Here is a 6,000-nt window from a genome sequence, read left to right as displayed (position 1 = left end):
AGGTTGCACCGCTGGTCTGACCAGTACAACTTCAGCCTGCAGTTCACCCCAGGCAGAGACAATGTTGTCGCCGACCTGCTCTCTCGCTCTGTCTCCACCCCAGCTCCACAGACGGACACTGACTGTGTGGAAAAGGACATTGTCCAAATGCTACACACACCCCTTCAGGCCACTGTCTCTCTGCAGAAGCTGAGGGCAGCCTCCGAACAGGACCCTGTCCTCTCCCAGCTCCGCACCTACATCCAGAACGGCTGGCCTCACAAGGTCCCAGAGGAGCTGGCTAGGTTCGCCCGAGTCAGAGAGGAGTTCTGCTGGAACGACACCTGTGTGGCACGTGGGTTTTGCACAGTGGTCCCAGCTGCTCTCCGTGCACATGTTTTGAATATGGCGCATGAAGGCCACCTGGGCATTGTGAAACTGAAACAGCGCTGCCGAGACCTGGTGTGGTGGCCGGGGATAGACAGAGATATTGAGGCTCTGGTGAAGGACTGTTCTGCCTGCCTTGTGAGTGGCAAGACTGGCCACCAGGCTTCCCCACCCCTGCAACCTCTCGCAGGGCCCTCTCAGCCCTGGGAACACCTGCAGTTGGACATTTGTGGTGAGATCCATGGAGTTCCCCACCACCAACGCTTCATGGTGGTCGCCTACGATCTACACTCAAAATGGCCTGAACTCACCACTTCCGGCACTGTGACTTCACAGATCATCATCGACTTCCTGGACTCTTTTCTCTCGCTGGGGCCTCCCAAAGACCATCACCACTGACAACGGCCCTCAGCTGGTCTCTGCTGAGTTCACTGCTTATCTCGAAAGCAAGGGCATCCGTCATATACGCACTGCGTACTACCACCCCCAGGCCAATGGCGGCGTTGAACGTTTTCACCAGTCACTGAAGAACGGCCTCAGAGCACACATGGCCCAAGGGTGCTCTTTCACACAGGCCATCCGTCACACTCTGTTGCACTATCGGGCCACACAGCACTCGACCACAGGCGTCTCCCCAGCCTCTCTCATGCTAGGCCGGGAACTGTGCATGCCCCTTGACAGGCTCCGCCCCTCCACACCCCAGGCACCTCCCTCTGGGGTCAGAGCCTCAGTCACTCGTCAGCAGACGCGGATGAAGCAACGGTTTGACCAGTCAAAACGAACCAGGGTGCAAGACATCAATGTGTCAGACTGGGTCAGGGTCCGCAGGCCCCACAGGGACAATAAAATGGCTTCATACTGGTCCTCTCCTCTCCAAGTCACCCGTCAGCTGGGCCCAGCCACTTACCTCCTCAGCGATGGCACTCGGTGGCACTCCAGTCGTCTATGGAAGGTGTCAGCTCAGCCACACACAGCTGGTTACACAACCTTAGCCTTCTGGTCGAAGGTATAGATACCATGCTGAGGGAATCCTCAGCATGGCGAGACGCCCCGGGGCTTCATGCAGCTCCTACACGGGCCCCAGACATTCCTGGGCCTCAGCTTCCCCTGCCTTCCCCCTCCCCACCTCGGCCTGCCCAGCCTCAGGCCGCCCCGCGACCTGTTCGCACACGTTTACGCCCTGGCCACCTAGAGGACTTTGTGTCAACCTTTCATGTTTGAAATCCTGCCGGGGGGGGGGGGGGAATGTTATGTCTGCACACATCGACAGTGCTGCATTTGATTTGGTGCTGTTCTATTGTGCTGGGATCGATTGGTGATGCCTGCGGGCTCTGGGTTGTTTGATCGGGTCTGCCTGTGATGCTGTGTCAGTCTAAATAAAGAATGCAACGTAGCGGTTGTGTCGAGCGACAGCGCTGTGTCCTGACTTGATTTCTAAATACAATAACCTCCTCTCTCAGAACCCTGTCATATGCTTTCTCTAAATCTACAAAGACAATGTAACTCCTTCCGGCCTTCTCTATACTTCTCAATCAACATTCTCAAAGCAAACATCGCATCTGTGGTGCTCTTTCGTGGCATGAAACCATACTGCTGCTCGCTAATCGTCACCTCCCCTCTTAACCTAGCTTCTATTGCTCTTTCCCATATCTTGATGCTGTGGCTGATCAACTTTATATTCTTACCACAATACAACATATTGGCGACGAGGATGTCGACTTTGAACCTGAGCCAACCCGCACCGTTTCTACAAAACGTCGGAGATCCTGCTGTCCCGTTCAAGACGTGGATCCGTACGTTTGAAAACTACCTGCTAGCAATGCCTGATGAGGAGCTGCCAGAGGCAAGAAAGCGCGCTCTGCTCATCCACTGCTTGGGTGCAGAAGGTCAAAGACTTTTCTATACAATGACGGTTGAAGATGATAAATACGAGACGGTTTTAGCAGCTATTCAGAATTTTTTCATACCAAAAGCGAATGTGGTAGCCGAGTGCTATCGTTTTCGTCAACGTGGCCAGAGCACTGGTGAGGGTACGGATCAGTACGTTGCCAGTTTGAGGGAGCTTTCAGCAACGTGCGAGTTTTTTTTTAAGAAGGGCCAACAGCGCATTTTGAAATGATCTTTGAAATCTTTGAAAACTGAACTTAATGTTGATAACAAAATTCTCAGTCTATTTTACAAATCTTTTATTGAGAGTACCTGTGTTGCATTTAAGGCACGACATTGGACACTCTTATTTTGATAATATTCTATACTCTTATTTTGATGAGCGTTTGTCGAGCGTAAAGAGTTCCAAGTTCACAGAGTTCACTTCCCGTTATTCATTCGAAGAAGCCAGCTGAATCTGTGCATCCACCCTAATCCATACTGTAAATGCCACAGACGCAAGGTCTTTTCACTCTGTCTGTGTAAGATGGTGTAAAGAGTCACAGTAAACAGCAAGTAAGCTTACTACTACTCAAGTCATAATTTTCAAGGAAGATTGTAGCTAGTTGTATAGCTGCAGTTCCTACACTGTAGTGAGGACAATAGTATCCTTTCTTATTGTATTGTATGTTGGTATGGACATTCCAAAATCACCCACAAGAACAAATTTGGGAAAATTGTGAAGCTGCCCACTAACTGCTGGACTCGGCTCCAGCATCCTCGCGACCCTGAGAGCAGGATAAGCGATTCGGATAATGGATGGATGTGAAGACCTGTGGAAAATCATGGGGTAGGAGCAGGCAGACTTGTACTACCTGTACCTGATCAGGCTGGCTGAGAAGGTAGACAAGGTCTGCATGGATATAGCCCATCCACTTCCAGTGGAGTTCCAGCCACTTCCTTCTGGTCGAAGGTATAGATTCCAGAAGATCATAACCAATCGAGCAAAAAAAAAACAAACATTTATTCCCATGGCAATAAGTCAAGTCAATTTCATTTGTATAGGCCAATATCACAAATGACAAATTTGCCTCAGGGGGCTTTACAGCAACACATCTTGTCCTTAGAACCTTGCATCGGATAAGGAACAACTCCCTAAAAAAAAAAAAAAAACCTTTAACAGGGAGAAAAAATAGGAAGAAACCTCAGAGAGAGCAACAGAGGAGGGATCTCTCGCCGAAGACAGACAACGTGCAATGGATGTTGTGTTTACACAATTTACAGAATACAACACTGAAAGATGACAACAGAATTATAATGGAATTATAAATTATATGAAAAATATGATGAGGATACCAAGCAGTGCCCAGACCTGGAACAGCACAGGATCCAAGCCACGTGACAAACATCACCCTATAAAAGAAAAAAAATTAGTCAAGACGTCTTAGTGAGAGAAGGATATAACATTAAACAGGATAACAAAATTATATGGATTTATAAGATATATAAAAAGAAAACGTGATGTTTGCGGATGACATTGTGATCTGTAGCGAGAGTAGAGTGCAGGTTGAGGAGAGCCTGGAGAGGTGGAGGTATGCGCTGGAGAGAAGAGGAATGAAAGTCAGTAGGAGCAAGACAGAATACCTATGCATGAATGAGAGGGAGGACAGCGGAATGGTGAGGATGCAAGGAGTAGAGGTGACGAAGGCATGAGTTTAAATACTTGGGGTCTGTTGTGACTTCTCTTACGTACACTATTGTAGTGTTACTATTCGTGGGTTACTAACTTAATCACTATTATATATAAGTACACGGAGACGAGGATGCGGCACAAGTCTGATCTTTACTGACGGAGACATCACACACTACTAGGCTCGACCAGTGTATTACAGAACTCAGTAGTGGTGACAGTCCAACACAATCGAGCACCAAGTGCTCGATCCAATACACCACATCCCTCTTTTCCAACTGAGATGTGGCCTACTCATCAGTTGCTTCAACAGTAGACCCTTTACCGAACCATTAACGCTATGGCATTAACACTGAACAAGTCTTTTCTACTTGCATACTTCAATGATTAATACAGCATTTTTTTTAAATGACAGATGACTCTCATTAAACAACATAAACCATTTCCTTTTCACATTCTGGTGGTTAGCATGTAAACATTTTGAACATTCAGCAATCTTGCAACATTTCAGGTTAAACACACCTTGTACTCTTTGTTTCCCCTTCTTTTTTTCTTTTTCTTTTCTTGATAAACACTTGAATGATCACACAAAAGAACCCTGAGGTTAGTCATTGTATCTGGCAGGGCGCCTAACTGCTCTGCCACACTTTGTGTAGCATGTGGGTGTACTGCCTGTAGTCACCAGAGGAGGGTCGTGTGGTGGCAGGTCATGTGGTGGTGAGTCGACTGGCACAGGCGCTTGTGAGGGTGAGGGTTGTACCTCTGAGTCAAAATGTTCCTCACTGTCCGTGTCTCTGAATAGGCTCGGATGTATCTTCCTCAGATGTCGCCTGTTCCTTCTTTGCATCCTCCCAGCCGGTGTCTGCACAGTGTAGGACCGTGGTTCATCTCGCTGTCGGATGACAACGGCAGGCTCCCAGCCGCGCCGCGTTTGCATGTGTACGGTGTCTCCTGGGGTCAACACTGGCAGGGGCTTTGCACACTGGTCGTAACGTTGTTTTTGGCGGAACTGCAGGTTCCGGATCTTGCTGTGAATGTGCTGTGGGACTGATTGTGTCAGCACAGCACTGGAGCACGGAAGTGTGCTTCGTAGAACTCTCCCCATCAACATTTGTGCAGGGGATACGTCCAGTCCTGTCACCGGTGTGTTCCTCAGTGACAGCAGCACCAGATGTGGGTCAGTGCCGGTCTGCATTGCCTTCTTCAGCGCATGTTTCACTGTCTTTATGGCTCTCTCAGCCATGCCATTTGAAGAGGGAAAACCTGGGCTGGAGTGTGTGAGCTTGAACTCCCATGAAGCTGCAAATGACTTCATCTCATAGCTGGCAAATGGGACATGGTCACTCACTATCTCCCTAGGAATCCCGTGTCTGGCAAACACAGACTTCATCTTCTGGATTACTGTGTATGCTGTTTTGTCAGATATGTTGAGCACTTCAGGATATTTGGTTAGGTAATCAACTAACAACAGGTATGAATGACCGTGTAGCTCGAAGATGTCAGCTCCGACTTTCATCCATGGCAGTTCTGGGACCTGATGCGGCATAAGTGGCTCAGCCTGCTGTTTGGGCTGTAGCTGCTGGCATTGCACGCACTTTTCCACCATTGCCTCTATATTTCGTGCCATGCCAGGCCAGTAGAGAGACTTTCTTGCTCTGGCTTTTGTGCGCTGCACTCCTTGGTGTGCAAGATGCAGCCTCTCAAAAATCGTGCTCCTGAAGCTCTGGGGTATGATGATTTTGTCTCCGACCAAGACAATGTCATCTTCCATGCTTATGATGTCCTTTACTGCCCAGTAGGCGTGTAGTTTTCTGTCCAAACTTTTCTTTTTCATGGGCCAGCCTTTCTTGTGTTTCTCACACACAGCTTGCAGCACGCTATCTGCTGCCTTTGCTTTCTTTAATTGGCTGAGTGTTTCCTCGCTCAAGGCATCTGTGGCATCCAAGGCATACAAAACTCTATCATCACAAGGGTTTTCATCAATATGGTCACCTTCTCTGCTAGCTGTAGCGCGTGAGAGTGTGTCGGCAATGTACATGTGCTTGCCTGGTGTGTATGTTACACTCAGATCATACCTC

This window comes from Lampris incognitus, chromosome 1 (genome assembly GCF_029633865.1).
Source record: "Lampris incognitus isolate fLamInc1 chromosome 1, fLamInc1.hap2, whole genome shotgun sequence".
Lineage (NCBI taxonomy): Eukaryota > Metazoa > Chordata > Actinopteri > Lampriformes > Lampridae > Lampris > Lampris incognitus.
Note: the sequence above shows the minus strand (reverse complement) of the source record.